Source organism: Canis lupus, chromosome X (assembly GCF_003254725.2).
Source record: "Canis lupus dingo isolate Sandy chromosome X, ASM325472v2, whole genome shotgun sequence".
Lineage (NCBI taxonomy): Eukaryota > Metazoa > Chordata > Mammalia > Carnivora > Canidae > Canis > Canis lupus.
In genome coordinates this window covers 111860928-111886346 of record NC_064281.1, presented here as the reverse complement: position 1 = coordinate 111886346, position 25419 = coordinate 111860928, and the positions used below count along the sequence as shown (strand labels likewise).

General features: G+C 35.9%; 1 long non-coding RNA gene across 2 annotated transcripts in view; it reads left to right on the top strand.

Annotated features, from left to right (window-relative positions):
- Nucleotides 1–2774: 2774 nt before the first annotated feature.
- Nucleotides 2775–25419, top strand: part of LOC125754633 (uncharacterized) — a 47805-nt gene continuing 25160 nt past the window's right edge. For both annotated transcript variants that reach the window (XR_007409370.1, XR_007409371.1), the window contains exon 1: nt 2775–2991. This is a non-coding gene — a long non-coding RNA (uncharacterized LOC125754633). The remainder of the gene's footprint in view (nt 2992–25419) is intronic.

Below are 25419 nucleotides of genomic sequence, written 5' to 3'. Positions count from 1 at the left end.
GCTATTTGTTTGTTAAGTTGTTTTTTGAAATACTATAGGGGGGCCTGGGTGTCTCAGTTAGGCATCTGACTCTTGGTTTTGGCTCAGATCATGATCTCAGGGTAGCAAGATCAAGTCCTGAGTCAGGCTTCACACTCAGTGTGAGGTCTGCTTAAGATTCTTTCCTTCTCCATCTGCCCCTCTCTCCACTCACATTTTTTCTCTCTCTCTCTCAAAAAAAAAAAAACCCCAAAGACCCCACCAAAAAAATTGCTAGAACTGATACAGGAATTCAGTAAAGTAACAAATAGAAAATCAACACACAGAAGTCTGTTGCATTTCTATACACCAATAATGAAGCAGCAGAAAGAGAAATCAAGGAATCCATCTTATTTACAATAGCACCAAAAACCATATCTAGCAATAAACCTAACCAAAGAGGTAAAAGATCTCTACTCTGAAAACTATATAACATTTATGAAAGAAATTGAGGAAGACACAAAGAAATGGATTCCACACTCATGGATTGGAAGAATAAATATTATAATGTCTATACTACCTAAAGCAATCTACACATTCAATGCAATCCCTATCAAACGAACACCAACATTTTTCACAAAACTAGAACAAATAATTCTGACATTTGTATGGTTCCAGAAAAAAGACCCTCAATAGCCAAAGCAGTCCTGAAAAAGAAACACCAAAGCTGGAGGCATCACAATTCTGGACTTCAAGCTATATAAAAAAGCTATAATCACCAAGACAGTATGGTACTGGCACAAAAACAGACACACTGATTAGTGGAACAGAATAGAGAACCCAAAAATTCTATGGTCAACTAATCTTCGACAAAGTGGAAAAGACTCTCCAGTGGAAAAAGGGCAGTCTCTTCAATGAATGGTGCTAGGAAAACTGGAGAGTAACATGCAGAAGAATGAAACTGGACCACTTTCTTACACCATACACAAAAATAAATTCAAAATGGATGAAAGACCTAAATGTGATATAGGAATCCATCAAAATCTTGGAGGAGAACACAGGCAGCAACCTCTTTGACCTCAGCCCCCTCAACTTCTTGCTAGACATGTCTTCAAAGGTAAGGGAAACAAAAGCAAAAATGAACTAGTGGGACTTCATCAGGATAAAAAGCTTTTGCACAGCAAAGGAAACAATCAACAAAACTAAAAGGCAGCCTACGGAATGGGAGAAGATAGCAAATGACATCAGATAAAGCGTTAGTATTCCAATTCTATTAAGAACTTACCAACTTAACACCCAAAAAAACAAAGAATACAGTCCGGAAATGGGCAGAAGACATAAACAGACATTTCTCCAAAGAAGACGTACAAATAGGCTAACAGACACATGAAAAAAATGGTCAGCATTACTCATCATAAAGGAAATACAAATCAAAACCACAATGAGATATCACCTTACACAGGTCAGAATGGCTAGAATTAACAACTTAGGAAACAACATATGTTGGAGGGATGCAGAGAGAGAGGAGATCTCTTACATTGTTGGTGGGAATGCAAACTGGTGCAGCCACTCTGGAAAATATTATGGGGGTTCCTCAAAAAGTTAAAAATAGAGCTACCCTACGACACAGCAATTGCACTACTAGGTATTTATCCAAACGATATTAAAATAGTGATTCAAAGGGGCACATGAACCCCAATGTTTATAGCATCAATGTCCACAATAACCAAAATATGGAAAGAACCCAGATGTCCACTTGTGGATGAATAAAGAGGTATGGTAAAGAGGGAACAAACTGAGAGTTGCTGGAGGTAAGGTGGGTAGGAGGATGAGGTAATTGGGTAATGGGCATTAGGGAGGCAGTTGACGTAATGAGCACTGGGTGCTCTATGCAACTGATGAATCACTAAATTCTACCCCTGAAACTGATAATACACCATATGTTAACTAATTTGGATTTAAATTTAGAAAAAGAAAAAAATACAATAATGCTATAGTTAAAATTTTATGTGTTAATTATGTTTCATTTCCTTCCCTAGATTCTGAGCTCACTGACAGGATGTATTTTGTATTCTTTTTTTTTTAAAGATTTTATTTATTTATTTATGAGAGACACAGAGAGAGAGGCAGAGACACAGGCAGAGGGGGAAGCAGGCTCCCTGCAGGGAGCCTGATATGGGACTTGATCCCAGGACCCTGGCATCATGACCTGAGCCAAAGGCAGATGTTCAACCACTGAACCACCTAGGTGCCCCCCCCTTTTTAAAAATTGTATTTAATTATTCATGAGAGACACAGAGACAGAGGCAGAGGGAGAGTATTTTGTATTCTTTGTTATATCTGCCCTATCTTGCTTAGAATCTAGATTATAATTGATAAATGTGTTTTGAAGAAAGGAATTAGTGAGTGAATGATGGATTAAGTGAACCCAAGTATCAGAGGTAAAAATCTCAAAATTTTCCATTGGTTAAAGGTTGCCATTTGGGGGTGCCTGGGTGCCTCAGTCGATTAAGCATCTGACTCTTGATTTTGGATGGGGTCATGATCTTGGGGTTGTAGAATTGAGCCTCTGTGTGGCACTCTGCACTGAGCATGGAGTCTGCTTGTCCCTCTCCCTCTGCTTCTTCCCCTGATTGTGCTCTCTCGCTCTCTCAAATAAATAAATAAATAAAATCTTTAATTTTTTTTAAATTTTCCCATACAGTCACATGGGATGAAAATACTGTTCAGACATGGGGCTGTCATGAAGTAAGCACACCCTTAGGGAAAGCAGATTAAGGAACGGTTTCCCCTCAGGATTGCTTGCTGAAGAGGAGTTATGATTCAAAACACAAATATGGGAATATTTTCCCAAGTTAATGGAGCAAGTCGAAGGTAAAGCAATTTAACTTTAGTTTGACTGATCTTCAAATCCACTCTGGAGCGACAGTTCTGTTGCATGTTGTGAAGCCTGCCGTGAAAATTCTCCCAATTGTCCTGCTTCTGGAGGGGGTAAAAGTTAATTCATCTGAGATCCAGTTGACTGCCACACAGGTAATTTGACAGCATGGTGCTTCTAAAGCACTTCAATTATACTACTCATTTTCCCAAAACTTAGGACAGAACTATTTTAATGCTCAGGGGTACTTTTGTGGTTGATAAAGAAGAAAATGTTCAAGTATTCTTGTTTTATACATATTAAGCATTAATCTCACCAGGAATGGTACAGTAGTGGGTGTGTTTAATTTTCTTTGCCAAATACTAAATTAAAAATATTATGAAGGAACTATACCAGAAAGGAAAAAAATTACACTAGTAAAGCATAACTTTCCTTTTACAAGGTTTGTTGAAAAAAGAAAAAAAAATGGTTGATCTCAATTTCTGTTTTTCTTTCTTCTACTCATTCTTTCTTTCTCTCTGTCTCTCTCTATCAAAAGGGGGCAAGTTTAAAACACTTAAAACCAAAAATAAGTTTGGGGATATTGGCTTACAATTTATAATCCAAATTGTCAGGTCTGAAAGGGATTAAAAATGAAATGTCAATCATCTAACATTTGGAATAAAGTTATGAGCATAAATCCTGGAAATTACACAAGGTATGGCCCTTAGGCATTACAGATTTGTATGCTGGTTTTCATGTCTGTGGACTGGGAATTTTCACCATCCTGTTATTTTACAAGAATGGATAAATCAGAGATGAAATATAATTTATAGATGTTCTAAATTAGAAAATATGAATAAATACTATATTCATGTGTGTACATATGTATTCACATACCTACTTTTTATACAAACTTAACTAAATTATAGAATTTATTCTTAATGCTGTCTTAGTCCAAAAGGGAGGATCCGTGCTTTTTACCTTTTACCACTAAATATGGTATGTAAATCCATTATAACTCAGAAGGTGTGGGCCTAGCACATTGCTAAAGCCTAGACAAATTATTTCCTGAAGCTGGTCATTAGTGGAAAGTAGCTTCAGACCTCTGCTAAAATAAATTCAATGCAACTTCAATTTTATGAGTTTTATATTTAATACTGAGGACTTGTTTGATTAACAAGACTAGGACATCTATTAGGCAAAATAACCAGGAGCCTCAGGGAGAACTACAAGCCTGAAGATCTGGACCAGGGCTAATTAGGGAATTCAAATGAGCCTCCAACCCTAGGTTAGACTGGGTTGCTTCAAAACTTTAATCACTGCCTTCCTATTCATCTTTGGACTGGTAGTTTTCAGTGAATAGAAAATAAATTTTGGTGCATGTATTTGCAAATTATTGAGGACAGTATCCTATTTAGGTACAATACAGTATGCATTTGAGTGTTATATGAGGATTAACGTTTGAGTTTAATGTAAAATAATAGGTTACTACATTCCTACTGTCTTATCCTAAATGTATGAAGAATATACAATGACCATTTACTGTGGACCTAAAAAAGTATCTGATGCTGATAGGAGCTGAGAGATGGATGGTGGGATTAATAACCCTATAAGACAAGTTTTATGTACATATGTATTATGTATACATTCTATAAATATAATAAATATAATATATTGAACTCAATATAATATAATAATTACTGAGCATCTGCCATGTGTCAAGCATTGCAAGAGACACAACAGATTCAGTGGTGAGCAAAACTGACAAACTGACATATACTTGGCCATCATGGAGTTTGCCATTTAAGGAGAGTAGTGTTAAATTGAATATTAGGAGTAAGCCAAGGGAGGAGGGAAGCTTTCAGGAAGGAAATACTATTTGAAGTACTTATGAAGTATACCTGTATTTTCAACCTTGTAAACACCAACATGCTGTTCTTTATAAAAACCTTGCTTGCTCTTGGACTCATAAGCACAAATGGGGTACACACAGGGATTGTTTTCCTACAGCTGAAATACATCACTATTGAACTACCACCCACCCTCAGCTAATCTCTTCCATAGACACACATAGTTACTGAGTGACTAGACTAAATTAGGCTATGGCACAGTGTGAAGACAATTACTTTAACTAGAAATTAAATCAGCAACTTGTGTCCCTTTGGTTTACTTTAATTGATTTAATTACCAAATAGCTGCATATATGGTCAAGCTGGGCACACAGGTGCATGGGCACATGCATTATTGCTTTTCTAGTCTGTAGACAAATCTCTAAAGTGAGCAAAGCAGATGCTGTTAGTCCCATTTCACAGATAAGGACAACAAGACTCCATTTAAGGTCAAAATATGTAATAAGAGTTATTCCAAAGTTCAAAGTACAAGTCTTCTGGCCAAGAACTTTGCTCTCTCAGCCGACTATGCATATACTTGGCAACATTATATAAAAAGTAAACTGGTTATTTCTGTGTACTTTAAGCCTTATAGGTGTATTCTATCAAAGACATTATAAGATTATATTCATTCAATTCAAACCAAAATTGCATTAAAATTCATAAATGAGATACTTACTTGGTATTAGTCATGATTCAGTGGGTAATCATGCAATACATGCTTGGCAGAGATATTATTCACTAGATAATAATGAAGTGATGCTTTCTTGGATAAAATTCTACTTTCAGGTCTGCAGAGTAAATGTCAGTTTGAATCTTCTTTTTTTTCTGCTTGCTACTATAGAAAAAAAAAACCCTGTATATTTCAATAACAAAAACTGTAGCATTTTTATTATGTAAGTTTATGCTCCAAACGAATGTAGTAGAAATTCAATTTGCATAGATCCCCATTGAAATTTGAGAATAGGTAACTGAAAATATCTGGTCTGAAAATATGTATAATGTCTATAGTATCAAATATCTATAATACAGAAGAAGAAACTAGAAATAATAGATTTATAGCAAAGAAAGAAGAACCACAGGCGTAGTAGCGTCTCATTGAAGAATTCTGCTTCATGACATCGGTCTTGGCAGTGATTTCATGAGTCTGACAGCAAAAGCATAAGCAACAAAAATTAAAACAGTTGGACTACATCAAACTTAAAAACATCTGCACCACAAAGAATATAATTAGCAGAGTGAAAAGGCAACCTACGAAATGGGAGGAAATATTTGCAGATCATATATTTGATGAGGGGTTAATCTCCAAAATATCAAAGGAACTCACACAATGAAGTAAATAGCTTAACACTTCAATTTTAAAAATGAGCTAAAGACTTGAACAGACATCTCTCCAAATCAAGACCTGCAAATTGCCAACAGTCATATGAAAAAATGCTTATTGGCACTAATCATAGGAGAAAACAAATAAAAAACCATAATGAAGTATCACCTCACATTTGTTAGGACGGCCATTATTTTATTTTATTTTGTTTTTTTCTTTCTCCAAATTTTTATTTAAATTCCACTTAGTTTAATATACAGTGTAATATTAGTTTCAGGTGTAGAAATTAGTGATTCATCACTTATATACAAGACCCAGTGCTCATTACAAAAAGTGTCTTTAATCCCCATCACCTATTTAACCCTATTTAAAAAGTGTCTTTAATCCCCATCACCTATTTAACCCATGTCCTCCATCCCTTCCCTTCTAGCAACCCTTAGTTTGTTCTCTATAGTTAAGAGTCTGCTTTGGTTTGCCTCTCTTTCCCTCCCCTCCATGCAGTGTTCATTTGTTTTATTTCTTAAATTCTACATATGAGTGAAATCATATGGTATTATCTTTCTCTGACTTATATCACTTAGCGTAATACTCTCTAGTTCCATCCATGCCATTGTAAATGGCAAGATTTCATTCTTTCTGATACTCAGCCATCAGAAAGAATGAAATCTTGCCATATATATGTATATATATATATATATAGAAATAACAGATTTATATATATAAAAGAACCACAGGGATGTATATATACATATATATATATATTAGAACATGGGAGATATATATATATGCCTCTTCTTTATTCATTAGTCGATGGACATTTAGGCTCTTTCCACAATTTGGCTATTGTTAATGCTACTGTAAACATTGGGGTGCATGTGCCCCTTTGAATCAATATTTTTGTATCCTTTGAATAAATACATAGTAGTAACAATTGCTGAGTCATAAAAAATTTCTATTTTTAACTTTTTAAGGAACCTCCACACTGTTTTTCAGAGTGGCTGCTCCAGCTTGCATTCCCATCAATAGTGCAAGAGGGTTGCCCTTTCTCTGAATCCTTGCCAACACCTGTTGTTTCCTATCCTGTTAATTTTAGCCATTCTGACTGGTGTGAGGTGGCATCTCATTGCAGTTTTGATTTCTATTTCCCTAATGATGATGACATTGAGCATCTTTTCACATGTCTGTTAGCCATCTGTATGTCTTCTTTGGAACAGAAAACCTAGAAATGAACCCATAACTATATGGTCAATTAATCTTTGACAAAGCAAGAAAGAATGTCCAATAGAAAAAAGTCTCTTCAACAAATGGTGTTGGGAAAAACTGGACCTTCTTTCATGCAAAAGAATGAAACTAGACCACTTTCTTACACCATACACACACACAAAAAAATTCAAACTGGATGAAAGACCTAAATATGAGATAGGAAACCATAAAAATTTTGGAGAAGAACACAGGAAGCAACCTCTTACTAGATAAGTCTCTTGAGGTAAGGGAAACAAAAGCAAAAATAAACCATTGGGACTTCATCAAATTAAAGTGTCTGCACAGTAAAGGAAACAATAAACAAAGCTAAAAGACAATCTACAGAATGGGAGAAGATATTTGCAAATGACCTATTTGATAAAAGGTTAGTATCCAAAATATATAAGAAATTTCTAAAACTCAATACCAAAAAACCCCCAAATAATCCAGTTAAAAATGGTCAGAAGACATGAAAGGACAGTCATTATTTTTAAAAAAGAAAAAAAAAACAAAACCAAAAAAACTAAACAAAAAAAATAATAACATGTTGGCAAGGATGTTGAGAAATTGGAATACTTGCCACTGTTGGTAAGAAAGCAAAATGGTAAAGCCACTATGAAAAACAGTATGAAGAGTTCTCAAAAAATTAAAAATGGATCTACCATATTATCCAGTAATTCCAATTCTGGGTCTATATACAAAAGAATTGAAATCAGGACCTCAAAGTGATATTACCACTCCCATGTTCATTATAGCACTATACTTGTGCTTATGATACAGCTAAGCTCTAGAAACAACCCAAACGTCCACTGACAGATGAATGGATAGAGGAAATGTAGTATATACACACAATGGGGAATACTATTCAGTCCTAAAAGAGAAGGAAATTATTCAATATGACACACAGCATGGATAAACTTTGAGGACATTAATTACATTAAGAGAAACAAGTGAGACACAAAAAGACAAGTACTGTGTGATTCCACTTATAGCAAGTATCTAAAACAGTCAAATTCATAAAATAGAGACTGGAATGGTGATTACCCGAGGGTGAGGGAAGGGAAAATGGGCATTTATTAATCAACAAGCATAAACTTTCAGTTAAATAAGATGAATAAGCTCTGGAGACCTGCTGTAAGGCATTGTATCTATGTCAACAATAATATACTGTATACTTAAAATTTGTTAAAAGGCTAATCTCATGTGAAGTGTTCATTACCATAATAAATCAAATAATCCAATCATGAAATGGGCAAAAGACATGAAGAGAAATCTCACAGAGGAAGACATAGACATGGCCAACAAGCACATGAGAGAATGCTCCGCATCACTTGCCATCAGGGAAATACAAATCAAAACCACAATGAAAAAAAAAAAAACACAATGAGATACCACCTCACCCCAGTGAGAATGGGGAAAATTAACAAGGCAGGAAACCACAAATGTTGGAGAGGATGCGGAGAAAAGGGAACCTTCTTACACTGCTGGTGGGAATGTGAACTGGTGCAGCCACTCTGGAAAACTGTGTGGAGGTTCCTCAAACAGTTAAAAATATACCTGCCCTACGACCCAGCAATTGCACTGCTGGGGATTTACCCCAAAGATACAGATGCAGGGAAACGCCGAAACACCTGCACCCCGATGTTTCTAGCAGCAATGTCCACAATAGCCAAACTGTGGAAGGAGCCTCGGTGTCCATCGAAAGATGAATGGATAAAGAAGCTGTGGTCTATGTATACAATGGAATATTCCTCAGCCATTAGAAATGACAAATACCCATCATTTGCTTCGACATGGATGGAACTGGAGGGTATTATGCTGAGTGAAATAAGTCAATCGGAGAAGGACAAAAATTATATGGTCTCATTCATTTGGGGAATATAAAAAATAGTGAAAGGGAATAAAGGGGAAAGGAGAAAATTAAGTGGGAAATATCAGAGAGGGAGACAGAACATGAAAGACTCCTAACTGGGAAATGAACTATGGGTGGTGGAAGGGCAGGTGGGCAGGGGGTGGAGGTGACTGGGGGGCGAGCACTGAGGTGGGCACTTGACGGGATGAGCACTGGGTGTTATTCTGTATGCTGACAAATTGAACACCAATACAAAATAAATTTATTAAAAAAATAAATATTTTTTAAAAAAGAATGTGGTTGTCATGTGGGGTAGGTTATACATTTAATATAAAAGAAACAAGCAATTCTAGAAGATAATTTCTAAGTGTGCATGAGTGTATGAGTATATATGCACATATTTGTCTTTTAAATTTTTACTAATAATCACAATAATATTCATTGGAGAAAATTTGGAAATTAAAAAATTGTAATACCACCATTCAGAAATGACTGCTATAAACTTTTCACTGCATTTCCCTTCAGATCATTGATTATGTTTGATATTTCTCATGTATTTTGTAGTGATTATCCCTTCATTGCCATCTGTTCTTTCTTTTTTTTCATCTATTCTTTCAAACATATTTTAATTCTACCATATTTCATTTAAGTGTTCCTACATTGTAGAATGTTATGAATTTGCCCAGTTACTTTTTAAAAATTGTTTTATTTAAGTATTTTAGAGAGAGAAATCATGAGGGGTTGGGCAGCGGGAGAGGGACAAGCAATCTGACACGGGGCTTGATCCCAGAACCCTGGGATGGCTCTATCCTGAGACCCCAGGATCATACCTGAACCAAAGGCAGATGCTTAACCCACCAAACCACCCAGGTGCCCCTTTTCCCAGTTACTTTTAAATATTTTCCAGTTTTACAAATTGAAACAATATCTCAGTGATATACATTTTATTTCTTTGACTATTAGTGAGAGTGAACGTGCTTCCCAATATTTGTTGACTAGTTCCATTTCTTTCTTTGTTGGTTGCTTGAGAATGTTCTCTTTTTTATTAAGGACAGTAGCTTCTCTCTCTAAAAAACAATACCATCAACAAAACCAAAAGCAAATTACTGAGAAAAAAAATGTTTTTAGCACATTTGGCAGATAATATACTATGATGGTCTCATGACAACACTTCCAGCTTGTTGCCTTAGAAATGGGATTTTGTTTGCAGTGATCTTGAATAACAAAATTCACCTTTCCAAAATCAGCTTTAGGGGTTAAATGATAATAGGAATATAAGTGAACCCAAAGGAGGCAAAGAAGGTCACTGTGTCCAGCCCCTATAGGCAGCTGATATTGGCTACTAAAGTCTGATCGATGCACAAAAACTCTTTCCCATCAATTATTCAGCCTTCTGGCCTTTCATATCCATATTAACAGTTAAATGTCTCTAAGCCATCCAGGAAGGATTTATAAATCAGAATGCAATCTTTATACCAGTGACTCATCTTAGAAATCTATTTCTGACATTACAAGATTAATGCTTTGAAAAAGAATGAAAAAAGTTCTCATTTGGCATATATATGAAAATCTTTAAATGATACAAACTTTTAAATCTATCATTATTACCGTTAGTAATAATCATATTCCATATAGACACCTAATTTTTCATTTATCTTATTTGATCCTCACAGCAACGTGTAGAGCTAGAAAGGAGAGGCATTTTCATGCTCTTTATAAAGAAGTTGAGGTCCAAAAGACATTGGATAAAAACCCAAGATCATACCATTAATTAGTAGCAGGGAAGAGGCTCAAATCCTGTCCCTCTGATTCTAAATCCTCTGCTCCTTTTTTCTTAACAATGTCATTATCAGAGTTCTAGGCTTCTATCAATACTATATTTGGCCAATAGGTAATGTTCATGTACATCTGTCTGTTTACCACCAATCTAGTAATTATTAATAAACAGAATACAGGAGTTTTAATTTGAAAGTGTCTTAAGGGAACTGAGAGGGTAGAAATATCCTTTCAAGAGAATATATGCAAAGTATAAATCTCTGAGTTAGTCTGACCTAATATATTTTGCACACCAATGTATCTATGGCTTTGTTCATATAGTTCCCTATGCCTGGAATGAACACTTATATTCTCTATTTGATCTCTCTCTCCTTTCTCCGTCTCTCTCTCTCTCTCTCCCCACTGTCTCTTTCTCCTTCCCTTTCCCCTCCACTACTGACTCTCCAAGGCCCACCTCATATGCCATCAACATTTCCCATTATTTCCCACAAACTGAGTATGATATTTCTGTCCCTGAACACATACTTTATCTTTAGTGAACTTTATCTCTTATTTCAGATCTATGAGTTGCTTTATTCCCTTATCTGACTAGGAAACGTTCTATGGTTGTGACTGGCATATATGAGAGCTTGATATCATTAAGGAAAATAATGCATAGATATATACCTAAGGAATTATTGGCATAGATGATTGAAACAGGTATATGAACCCCCAAGATGGGTTAGAGTTACAGCTCTAGAACTGCCCATATCAAAGTACATCTACATTCCTAATCCTGATATGTAGCTGAAAACAATCCACAGAGACTTAAATATTCTGCAGGGGAGCCCTTCAGAACCTGATTATATTTCAAAAGCACATCCAACTTTGATATAATAACCTCATCTATTGTTATTTCTCTAAATTCAGTGACAACGATGTTTGCTATTGCCTTCTTCTAATTGGAGCTTTCTTTTTTAATATGTCCAACAGCATAAATTATGTAGGTAGCAATAACAGAAGCAGAAAATATTTCTGTCCAAATGCTATTTGGGAATGAATATCTATCTGCTCTAGGGTTTACTCTAGGATGCTGTGCTGCTTTTTTGACTTCCTGAGCATTGATCTTTTACATTGAAAGGTAAAAGTCGGTACACACAATCCATAGTGCTTGAGTTGTAAATAACTGACCAGTCTATACACACAGTCCATAATGCTTGAGTTGTAAATAACTGACCAAGAGTGAAGTATGATAGGACACCAGGCCCTAAGTAAGCAATTAAATACGAAGACAAGATTCCTTCTCTTTTCTAGGCTTCTGTTAATTTATCTATAAAAGTACATTGTATTAGATCAAAATTTTCCAAGTCTTTCTGTGCAGGAGAATCTCCTGGGAAATTTATGTAAATACAGTCTTTTATCTCAGTCCTAGTCCAATAGAATGGAAATCCCCAGGGGTCATTCTAATGGATCCAGTCCATAGATCCCTATTAAGAAATAGTAGACAAGATGATTAGGGTCTCAGGCATTACTGAGTTTTTTATTTTTTATTTATTTATTTTTTTATTTTTTTTATTTTTTTTAATTTTTTTTAATTTATTTATGATAGTCAGAGAGAGAGAGAGAGAGAGAGAGAGAGAGAGAGAGAGGCAGAGACTCAGGCAGAGGGAGAAGCAGGCTCCATGCACCGGGAGCCCGATGTGGGATTCGATCCCGGGTCTCCAGGATCCCGCCCTGGGCCAAAGGCAGGCGCCAAACCGCTGCGCCACCCAGGGATCCCATTACTGAGTTTTTTAATCCCTAAATATATACTAAGTCCCAATGAGAATAGGAAAGTGCTTTTTTATCCATCTGGAATCATTTAAATAAATAAAAAAAGAATATTGAACTGAACACCAAGAGACCTGAAATGAATCAGGAATTTTCCATGTCTCTTTGTGATCTTGGGACACATTCTTCCCTTTTATGGCTTCAGTTTTTTTCATCTGTAAAGTAAAATGATTGCATTACATCATAATTAATCTGTGGGGCCTTGCAAATTATACCTGCAGAAGTCCAAACAAGACAAATGGTGATGAAGCCAACACAAAGACTTGTGTCACCAGGGGAAAAGCTGCTGACTGCCTCACAGTGACACATTAATTATGGTGTTGCCAAGGTCTGGGATCTAGCTCTCAACCTTGTTGACTCAGGGATTTGAGTTGTCAGCACATCTACAGTGAACTTGCTACTTAAGAGGTAAATTCACAATGCCTTGGCTCAAAATATTAATCAGAAAGAGAAATGTTCATTTACAGGGAGAAATTGGACTATGATAGTAACTGGACACTGTAGTTGAGGTATCTATTCCCCATAGATTTTCCCTATAACCTATAACAGTTGTAATATGGAAAGCCACCTATAAGGAGAATGCCAGGAACTTCATTATAGTGAGAAATATAACTTTAAAGGGAATAGGACATGAATTATTCTGGTGAGAGCAGTCTCTTCTTGAAAGCAAGACTCACCTAGGAAACCCAATAATTGTCAGTATTCCCACCATGAGAGCTTAGAACAAGAACAAAGGGAGTTAGATAAATTGACAAAAAATTCAAGCACATCTCCTACTGTTTTGATCTCAAACTCCATTTAGCCTTCCCAAAATTAGCTCAGAAACTGCCATGAACCTAGACTTACAGGTGGGATCCAACATAGAATTGTCTTTTCAGAGGCTGAGAAAGGCAAATGAGCATCAATGAGGTGGGGGAAAAGTAGAAATGGGAAATGACTTTGAGGATAAATCATGGAGGGCTCTAAGTTCCATACCAATGAGTGTAGACAGAATTTATAGACAATGGAGAACTACTGAAAACCAAATCTCAGTTAAGTGACATATACAACATAGAATTGAATCAGAGTCAACTGGTGATAACTTAAAATGTTAGTCAATGAACATTATCAAATGTGTGGCTGGTGACTAGAACATTCAAGTGTGTTATGTAGTATCCCAGCAATCTAGTAGAAAAATACAGTATCTGAAAAGGGGTAGAAATTAAGACTTAGTATAATTCAGAGGGAATCCAATTTGAAGTCCAGTAAAATCTGAATATAGAACTCAAGGGCACTCTCATTGGCCAAAAAATGGCACAGATTGAGCAGTAATTACTTTAATGGACAGAAACATCAAATATTCTTAAAAATGCATGAATCCATAATGATAAAAAATTCACTAGATAACACTTAAAGTTGCTAAGTCAGTAACTCATTATTCTGAAAACTGATGAATAATGACAGGAAAAATGAACCACTTACCCTCTTTTTCCAGATCAATTATATTTCAGGACAACCAAATAATGAATAAGGGAGAGTGCTTCTTTATAGAAGAGCACATACACTGATAAATTCAAGAGCAATACAGAATGAAAAAAATCTCCATTTTGTGACATCTAAAGGAATGATATATCTTGCCATGATCAATTAATGGTAAATTCATTAGATGAAATGTTGAAAAACTTAATGATAAAAGAATTAAACAACATCACTTGAACCCCCATCGATAGTTTACATTACTGAAAGTAGGACAATCAAATATCATGTGCCTCCAGATGTGACAAAACAGGAAGTAAACAACAACACCCACAAATATTCTTGCCAAAAATATGCTTAAGCCTCTAGGTCTACCTACAAGTTTACAGGAATCACCAGGATTAGAGGAATACATTAAATGGCACATGAGGAAGCAATCTGACAAATCCAGAATGTGGGGCATTCTATAGGACAAATGATGTGGTTTCTCCCTCAATCAATTGCATGATGTGAGTTATCATCGGCGATGGGGGGGGGGGGGGGGCAATTATAGAAGAAAAGATACTCAGGAAACAAATCAAAAACAATACACAGATCTTGTTTAGATATAGATTAAAATAAACCTACCTCAAAAAATATATCTGAGAGAATCAGCAAAATTTGAGTATAAGTGGTATTAATGATATTAAGAAATTTAGTTAATCTTCTTGGTTAATTTATCAATGTTGTTAGGTGTGATAGTTGTTAGGTGTGATAGCGGCATGGTGATTATGCAAAAACTACTCTAAATGTTCTTGTCATCTAGAGAGGTTTATTTAAATGTCTTTGTGTAATACATAATCCTGGGATTTCTTTTAAACTTTTCTTGAAAATAAGAAAGAGTAGTGAGGAATCAAAGAATCAAGATTCAAAAGTAGTGATGATTGCTAGAGGTATGTGATACGTACATGGTACTTAATTATACTGTTCTTTTTACTTTTGTGTACATTTGAAATTTCCCATATTTTTTTTAAATACTGAATATGACTAAAGATGCAGAGATGGATCTAACTAAACCAGAACAAGCGGAAACTGTGTCCAAGAGATGCTACAGAGATACAAATCACAGATACCTCTTCAAAAAGTTTCACAAAATGCAGTGTTTCTTCTGTCATAGCACTTATCACTCTATGTAATACTTGCCTACTCAATTGCCACTTTGCATACGTTATATGTTAGTTATTGTCCATTTGTCTCTGTAGATCAACTCTCTATCCCTTTCCATCTTACTGTGTTCCAGAAACCTGGCTTGGTTAGGATCCCTTGCCTCTGGCGTCAACTAGATGTAATCAAAGGAAGATGCCAGCAAGATATCTGAGGGTGGCAAATTGAACACCAATAAAAAATAAATTTATATAAAAAATAAATAAAAATAAAATTCAAATAAAAAAAGATATCTGAGGGTGGAAGGAGAAAGGTAATAAAAGTATTAACTCTTCTGCTTCCCTCTTCTGGGCTGCAGGTGTTCCAGGCTGCATTTCTCTATTTAAGTCAATAGTTCTGTGTTCAAAACTTCCCAAGACACACAACCTTCTTTCTGGGTTCCAGAAAGCATCATCTTCCTTTGTCCCTTCAGAATAAAGGATACCTGTAACTTTAAAATCTTGATGACCCAGGTATGCTTTCTTTTTGTTTTCCTTGACCCTGCCCATATCTTTGTATCTTTGTTCAGCATAATCTCTTGAATTACTCCCTTTGAGTGTGTCATTGTGTCATTTGTTTCTTGCTAGAACCTTGAGTAACACAGGGTATAAGTTTCTTGAAGGCCTGGAAATTGTTTCTCTCTCTTTGTTCATTGTGATTTGTACAATACATGACTGTCTGGCACCTAATAGACATAAAATAAACATTAGTTAAAAGAAATTAAAAGACAGAAGGTAATGCATAAAATTCAACATTAGTTCCTGATTTAAAAGACATAAAATAAGGAATAGAGAAAAACATTTATCATATGTTCTTTTAAAAAAGCTCTATCCATTAGCTTCATGCAGAACGCAATAAATTAGGCATATTTGTATTTAAAGGGTCATGAAGAGGATAAAAATAAGTGATAAAAATTGAAAAGAGGGGGGGCCAAAATTAATATTTTTTCAAGTCATACCCTAATAAAATCCTAGTAAACACTGTCAGTTCTCCCTAAATAAATCAATAAATGCAATTTAATTTCATTTTATAATTTGACAAAATGATCCTTAATTTCATGTGGAAAAATGATGAGATTAGGCAAGAGGTTGTAAAATAAAAAGGGTAAGGAATTTGCTTTACTAAGCAATAACATATAGTTAAAATAGGATAGCTATTAAGAGAATTCTACTTCTGACAATAGTGTACCAAGTGATTTGGAACAAACCTCCCTCTAAGAACAACTAGAAAATACACACAAATACTATATTTAGTATATATGTACACACTCTAAATAAAAGCTGTAATTTAGGAGGGAGAGAGAAGTGCTGCCCAGCTTCCAATCATCACAATCCCTGCTAGTTTACTTGCCATAAGCAAACAAATTGTCTCTTTCTTTTTTTTTATTGGAGTTCAATTTGCCAACATATAGCAAAACACCCAGTGCTCATCCTGCCAAGTGCCCCCCTCAGTGCCCATCACCCAGTCACCCCAAGCCCCCACCCACCTCCCTTTCCACTACCACTTTTTTGTTTCCCAGAGTTAGGTGTCTCTCATATTTTGTCACCCTCACTGATAACAAATTGTCTCTTTCAAATATGTCATAAAGCTAGGCCTCAATATATTTCCACAATTCTTAACATAAAAGTAAGTTATTCAATTAAAAATAACCAGGCACTGAAGGTTCTCATGGCTGTAGGTACAAAAAAATGATGGATAGAGGTGGAGGAAGAATGGTTGGGTGACCCAGACAGACATCAATCGAAGAGATGACAGAAAGAGGGTTGGCGTGTATATTGCTGACAGTATATTTTGACAGGGTTTAAAGGGAGACATGGATATCCCTCTCAGGAGATTCTACATGATGAAGGAGCTCAGGTAAGGCTGAGGAAAATCCAAGGAAAACTATACACATTAACGCTGGGAAGACTATAATACTAGGTTAGGCGACCCTTAGATGAAAGTAGACTAAACCAGAGCAAGACCAGGAACGCTTTCCATGCCAGGCTAGGAAACAGAGGAAGAGGTCTCTGGACCAGTCTAAAGGTAGGGTGAAGGAAAGAGCAATACAGTAGATTACTCTCTCCTCTCTACCTCCAGGGATATATGACTTCAAACTCCACCTCCAGAATATGACCTGCTATAGGACAAACAGAGATGAAACTAGATTTGAATTGAGGTAGAGATCGAAATTGTAAACTCGATTGGACTGAAAGTAACCAGAAAGTTATGGAATCTACCTAAAATAGCATCTATGAATGAGAACCAAAGCAGTGTTTGAAAAAAACAAAACCCTTGCTTGTCTATTCTCCATTGAGTTGAGACTTCTTAATAAATCATTATACTTAATAAAAACTTACCATGTGTCTCACACACTCACACATACACATATGGATGACAATTTATTGAACATTTACTGAGTGTCTCAGGCACTGTGCTAAGTGTTTATTTAATTCTCACCACAATCTTATATGGTAGATACTTGCTTTTAGCACTGAGAACAGAAGCTCAGGGTGGTAAAGTGATTTATTTAAGGGCTTATACCTCGTATATGATAGAAGCTGGATCTGAATCCAGATTTCTTTGACTCCAAGGCCCATATGAACAACCACTTGAAAATGGAGGGTGTCTTTTTCAGTTTTTTTTTTTTTTAACCTGCCATAGGGACACCTGGGTGGCTCAGTCGGTTAAACGTCCAACTCTTCATTTCAGCGCAGGTCATGATCTCAGGGTCGTGAGATCCAGCCCCAGGTTGGCTCTGCACTCAGCAGGGAGTCTGCTCGAAATTCTTTCTCTCCCTCTATCTCTACTCCTCCCCCAACACTCTGTCTTTCTAAAATAAATAAATAAATCTTTTTTAAAAACCTTGCCATTGTTTATAAATTAAGTTTTATTAGAACACAATGTCAATTCTTGTACATATTGTGTACAGCTACTTTTGTGTTACAAGAGTTTAGTAGTTATGAAAAAAACATAAAGCCTACCAAGTGTATCTGGCCTTTTACAGGAAAAGCTTGTCATCCTCTGCCTTAGATAGTACTTGATAATGTTTGCTTTAAAAGGAATGAGGGTCTTTTAGACAAATGCTTTATTTACCACTTATAGCTTTTCTGCACATATTACCATTACAGCTCAGAAAAGTCCTACTCTGTTTTTGCAAGCTTATTTTGTCATGAAAGACTTTTCTTCTATTTTCTAGTCTTTTCCAAAAATATATTTTTCAGCTTGAAATAAAATAAAATCTGAGAAACATCATTTTGAGAAATGAATTAGCTAATAAGTGACAACTTCTTATCCTTTGGGTCTTTATTTTTATGTACTTTTTGTTCTACAAAGTTGCTGCATATCATTTTTACTATTATGGCATTACTTAAAATAGGGTAATTACCTCTAAGCTTATTTTTCATTGATATCATATGTAACTTGTATGATTTTTTAAGCAAGAAAATAATCAAACAGCACATCAATTACTGAAGCCTAACTGGCTATTGAAATTGGAGAAGTCTGGTCAGAAGATAGAACAACTAGATATGGTTCACTTGCCACAAATGGGGAAGCTGCAATGACTAGAAAATTATTAATATTTCAATATTTATTGAATAACTGATTACCATATTCAAAATCAAACGCACCTTTCTCTTATTGTATCAAGAATGTTTATTTTGATGAACTATGTATAAGATTGGTTCTATGCAAGCTTTGATGAAAGGAAGTGATAAAGAATGTTAATTTCCCTTTTGCTTGTGCCCTTAAGCAATGTAAGTTTATGAGGTAATTGAAATTAAAGAAAAATATGGAAATTTTATTTTGATGAAGCCAAATAGCTGCCTAATGGAAACCTGTTGCAGAAATTAATTTAGCTCCCTCTTCACTTCAATGACTACGTTGGAATGAAGGAGCTCAGAGGTGTCCACTAGCGGCATCTCACAAGAAAGTCATCCAGAATAACCACACTGAGAATCTTTCTAATTTGATCATAAATTCTTTGAAGACAAGTTTCATTGCATGCTATAGCCTTGTAGCCCCTTCGGTGCCTAGCATAGCTCCAAACACAACGCAAGTACTCCGTCACTTGAGTATGTAAAAAGTTTAGATTTCCTTTATATGCCAATTTCATAAAATTGCTGTAACTCATTAACTTTAAGAAAAAAAATATTTGCTACAAAATTATAGGAGACTGATCCACAGAAATGTTCAATAAGTTAATTATACACAGTCGTATATTGTCTAAATATTTCCCTACAGATTGTTCTATTATTTTGTGAATAAAAGGCCAAGAATTTCTCAGAAGATTTTAGATTAAATATTTTCTACCTTGTATGTATATCTGTGTACATCTGTCTTGTTTTGTAAAGAGAGACATACATAGGTAAAGATGACTATTGTATTTGGCCTAGTTTGAGGGCTTTTTTTTTTTCTTGTTACTATATTTTTATGAATTGTTTAGAAACATTTCTCATGGGTGACTCAATCTATAAATGGGACATTATCTTACAAAAAACACAGTACTGTCAAGGTTATTGGCTCTACTTCCAAATTCTCCTATATATTGTATTCTAAGTCAACAAGGATAAGAATGACAAAATGAAAAATTGGACATTATGTTCATTATGCAATTTGATTTGCATTAAATCTCTAATCAATGCTTTTTAGAGGTCTTAGTAAGCAGATTAATACAAATATTATAACTGGACTCTTCAGAGTGTGTTAATAATCATTTGTGAATAATGGGATTCCTTTTTGGGGGGAGGGATTTATTTACTATATCTGGATCATTCTCTTTTGAACCTGTCTACACAAAGGAAATATCATCGTTGGCCAGAACTGGTAGCACTTACAGGAGTGGTGGGCAGTGTTTTAATGAAAAAGGAATATTTACCTACGAAAATTACACATCAAAATGTTTGAAAATCACTAGATTCAGAGATCTGGAAAAAGGTAATTCAGGCAACATGGTTAATTTATACCTTAAGAAGACCAATGCAAATGTGGGCTGAGTGCGATAAATACATCAAGATTGGCATATATTAAAACTTTGTTTAACTTACAACTTTCAGTTATCTATTGGCCACAGGCCACGGGAATTAAATGAGAAGCTACAGAATTCTTAGCACAAATTCCTCTGGAGAGAAGAGTTTGGAAAAGCTGTCATTGACTAGCCATTGTCCAACACAAGGTCCCTCTGATACTAATACTTGCCTGTGTCCCACTCAGATCCTATGTCAAGCCTGTGGATTCATTTTCATTTGACTTGAGAGGAAAAACAGTGACATGAATGGTAAGCGGCATGGGAAGATACTGCAAATGAATTGGAAAACAATTTGAAATTGGAGTCAGAATGTGTCAAGTCCGGATCATGTGGGTATAGAAGTAGACTGATATGGCTAGGCCATGCTGCTAGCTCGGCAGCCTTCATGATGCTCACATGCAGGTGCTGTGTACTCTCGATAATGTCTTAAGAGAATAAATGACTTGGCCTGGCATGTAGAAAAAAAAATGTGTTCTGTGTTTCAGGAGACCTGGCTTCTATCGCTAGTTCTGTAGTTGATAAGATATATAATCTGATGGTGTCAATTTTCTCCATCTGTGAAGTGGGAGGCAGTTGAAAAGATGATCCTCTAAGATCCTTTCTTTCAAGCCCTAACCTGGTGTGGTTCTGAGGTTTTCCTATGTGTGCACTTTTTGAGCTTAGAAGGTAATGACTAATAAGGGAGATGAACTTAGCAATAAGCAGCAGTAATAATAGTAATAAGAAACAGAAAGAAAATGCACTAAGTGTGAAGACAAGCAAAATTCCAAGGGCACATATAAGAGTAAATATTTATTTGGATTCGAGGGTTATAGTACAGAAATTTTCAGCATCTGAAAAGAGCACTGAAGTTAAAAAAAAGAAAATGAGAACTATTTTGATCTGTAGGGAGGGAATGTCAAAACATAGAAGAGCTAGAGAAAAAAAGACATGGAGACATATGGACTTCTGAAATAGAGGTATTCAAGTCACGATACATAGGCCAGTGTGGCCTGGCTATCAGAAATATGAGTTAATGCCTGGCCACAAGACAAACTGGCTATCCAATCTTGAGCACATTGCCTATCCCTTTTGAGCCTCAAGTTCCTCATCTTAAAAATGGAAGCTTATAGAAAGGTTGTTGTGAAAATTAAATTAGATAATTTATATAATGGGCTTATACAAATTCACAACATATTATAAGTAAATAATCCAAAATGAGCTATTATTATCATCATTATTATTATTTAGAAGGATAATATAAGGAAAATTATTTGAGCCTAATTACAAATGACTCTGAATACTATGATAAATAATCTCACTTCTATTTTGTACAATAAGGAGCTATGGACTATTTTGAGGAGTGAAGCAAGATAAATAAAAACTGACAAAAGAAAGAGAAAGAAAATCATATAGCTTTGCTGAAGAAATGCTCAGCAATGAAGTAAAATTAGTTTTAGTCTGTTTCTTTAAAAAGTCAACCAGTCTAGACATGTCTCCAATGAGAAACTCAATTTAAATATTAATAGAACACATCTCAGCTGTCGCTCAAGTCCCATTTCTTTGTTGCTCAGTTGCAGTCTGTGTGGATGCCAACTTTTGCAACATGCCAGTGAAATTTCGTTCTTCGTGCATCCATGGTAGTTCCTTTGAGGTATGAAAATGGAAATATGATGAGAGAAAAAAATTGATGATTGACAGTCAAATTCAAAATCAAGAGTCCATAGCAACTTTAAGAGACCTCAGGAAATGTATTCCTATTTCACTGTGACCATAATAAATACCAAATTTGATCACAAGTGCATCTGCACAAGGGTGATTATCAACATTAATCAGTTTTCATTCTAGCAAAGGACAAGTTGTTAAACACTGTAAGTGATGCCCAGCGCATGATCCTGATTTGAAAATTTCTTTGCTTTTTTGACCTGTACCAAACACATGGGAATCATTTGCTAATCTCTTCTTGTGTGTGTGTGTGTATGTGTATTTAAAGAATCAATATTAAAAGGAGAAATCACAAAGCAGACTAACAGATTTCATTAAATAACAACTAAATTACTTTGAACATTAAAAAAAAAACTAAATTAAAAAAGTAAATGGCAAAAAAACAAAGTGAACCACATGTGCAGCTCCTAAGACTTCATGAGGAAAGAACCAACTTGCAAATAGATGAATGAGTAAAAGGTTTATATAAAGCTAACTCATTAAAATGAAGTGTAAAATGTTAGCAAAGATAAATGAAAACGTTCAGCTTCACTAGCAGTAGCCAGACCTAAACAATATTAGCACATGCGCACTATTTTATAGTAACTATTTTATATTAGATAAATTCTAGCTCTGTGTTCCTACCTTTGGTTAGTTTCCCAGGCAGGATGGGAGACTGAACACATATTAAACCTCCTCCTTCACTGAAGATATAGAAAAATGCTTGTTTTCTTTTTAAAGAATGCCTAACTGCATTAAATACAAGGGTAGACTATCCATGGGCCAGAACACTGGCGAAAGCTGAAAGATTATAGGAAGCCATGATCAGAAACAAGCACTGGGGGCCAGGATTTTAATGTCCTGTGATAGCAGAGACTGAACTGATTACTCACGTGGTTAGATAGCAAAACTAGTCTTCCCTCATGAAGCCAAGCCTAGAGTAGAACTCTCGGCCCATATTCAGGGGCAGATATAACTGTACCCTGCAAGGTTGCCTGTCCTACCAAAGGACATTAAATGCCACCATAAGATTGGGAACTCAGCCTGTGCCACTTGAAGACATGGTGACTAGAATTGTGGCATTGAAATAAAGAGCTCCAAGCTGCTCACAAAGACTCTCTGGAGTCTTGAAACCCCAAACTGTCTGTCAGAGGCAACGATGACGTTGCCCAACATGGAGAGACATGTATAATTTAAAACAACTTCCCATTTTTGCTTTTGTTTCTTTTGCCTTCGTGGATGTATCTTGCAAGAAGTTACTGTGGCCCAGTTCAAAATGGGTGTTGCCTGTGTTCTCCTTAGGATTTCGATGGAATCTTGTCTCACATTTAGATAAATGAACTATTGGGACTTCATCAAGATAAGAAGCTTTTGCACAGCAAAGGATACAGTCAACAAAACTCAAAGACAACCTACAGAATGGGAGAAGATATTTGCAAATGACCTATCAGATAAAGGGCTAGTTTCCAAGATCTATAAAGAACTTATTAAACTCAACACCAAAAAAACAAACAATCCAATCATAAAATGAGCAAAAGACATGAACAGAAATCTCACAGAGGAAGACATAGACATGGCCAACACGCACATGAGAAAATGCTCTGCATCACTTGCCATCAGGGAAATACAAATCAAAACCACAATGAGATACCACCTCACCCCAGTGAGAATGGGGAAAATTAACAAGGCAGGAAACAACACATGTTGGAGAGGATGCGGAGAAAGGGGAACCCTCTTACACTGTTGGTGGGAATGTGAACTGGTGCAGCCACTCTGGAAAACTGTGTGGAGGTTCCTCAAACAGTTAAAAATAGACCTGCCCTACGACCGAGCAATTGCACTGCTGGGGATTTACCCCAAAGATACAGATGCAGTGAAACGCGGGGACACCTGCACCCCGATGTTTCTAGCAGCAATGTCCACAATAGCCAAACTGTGGAAGGAGCCTCGGTGTCCATCGAAAGATGAATGGATAAAGAAGATGTGGTCTCTGTATACAATGGAATATTCCTCAGCCCTTAGAAACGACAAATACCCACCATTTGCTTCGACGTGGATGGAACTGGAGGGTATTATGCTGAGTGAAATAAGTCAATCGGAGAAGGACAAACATTATATGGTCTCATTCATTTGGGGAATATAAATAATAGTGAAAGGGAATAGAGGGGAAGGGAGAAGAAATGGGTAGGAAATATCAGAAAGGGAGACAGAACATGAAGACTCCTAACTCCGGGAAACGAACTAGGGGTGGTGGAAGGGGAGGAGGGCGGGGGGTGGGGGTGAATGGGTGACGGGCACTGAGGGGAGCACTTGACAGGATGAGCACTGGGTGTTATTCTGTATGTTGGCAAATTGAACACCAATAAAAAAATAAATTTATTATTAAAAAAGAATACAGGGACATCAGAGAAGTTGTCTTAGAAAGATATACTCATTAATTTTAGATTTTTTTTAAGATTTATTTATTATTTGGGAGGGGGAGGGGCATAGGGAAAAGGAAAGAGAGAATCCCAGACAGATTCACCACTGAGTGTAGAGCCCAACATGGATTCAATCTCACCACCCTGAGATCATGACCTGAGCTGATATCAAGGGTCAGCTGCTTAGGCCAACTGAGCCGCCAAGGCACATCTGATTTTAGATATTTAATAAAAATTGTTATTTAAATATCATTAAAACACCATAAAATTTACACTTTTAGACTATACAACTTAGTGTTTTTAGTATACTTACAGAGTTATGCAACCATCAACACTTTTATTTTAATTTTTTTGATATTTTATTTATTTATGTATTTATTTATTTATTTGAGAGAGAGAGAGTGCACAGAGCAGAGGTAAGGGCAGAGGGAGCAAATCTCAGGCAGATTCCATGATGAGCATGGAGCCCAAAATGACCTGAAGATCATGACCTGAGCCAAAACCAAGAGTTGGATGCTTAACCAACTGAGCCACCCACATGCCCTAACCATCAACACTACGTTTAGAACACTTTCATCACCTTAAAAGGAAACCTTTACCCATTAACAATCATTCTCCATTTACCCCATTCCTCTAGCCCTAGACAATCACTAATCTACTTACTGTTTCATTTCTGAAATCTGGTCATTTCATAAAATACAATCATAATTTGTGGCTTTATGTGTCTGATTTTCACTTAGCATAATGTCTTCAATGATCATTCATGCTGTAGCATGTATCAGTACTTTATTTCTTATTATTGACAAGTAATATCCCATTGTGTGGATTATTGTGTGATGAACATTATGTTCATAGATAGACATGTTCATGTTGATAGGCATTTGAGTTGTTTCCAATTTTGGCTATTATAAACAATGATGCTATGAGTATTTGTATATTGAGTTTTCGTGTGGAGATTTGT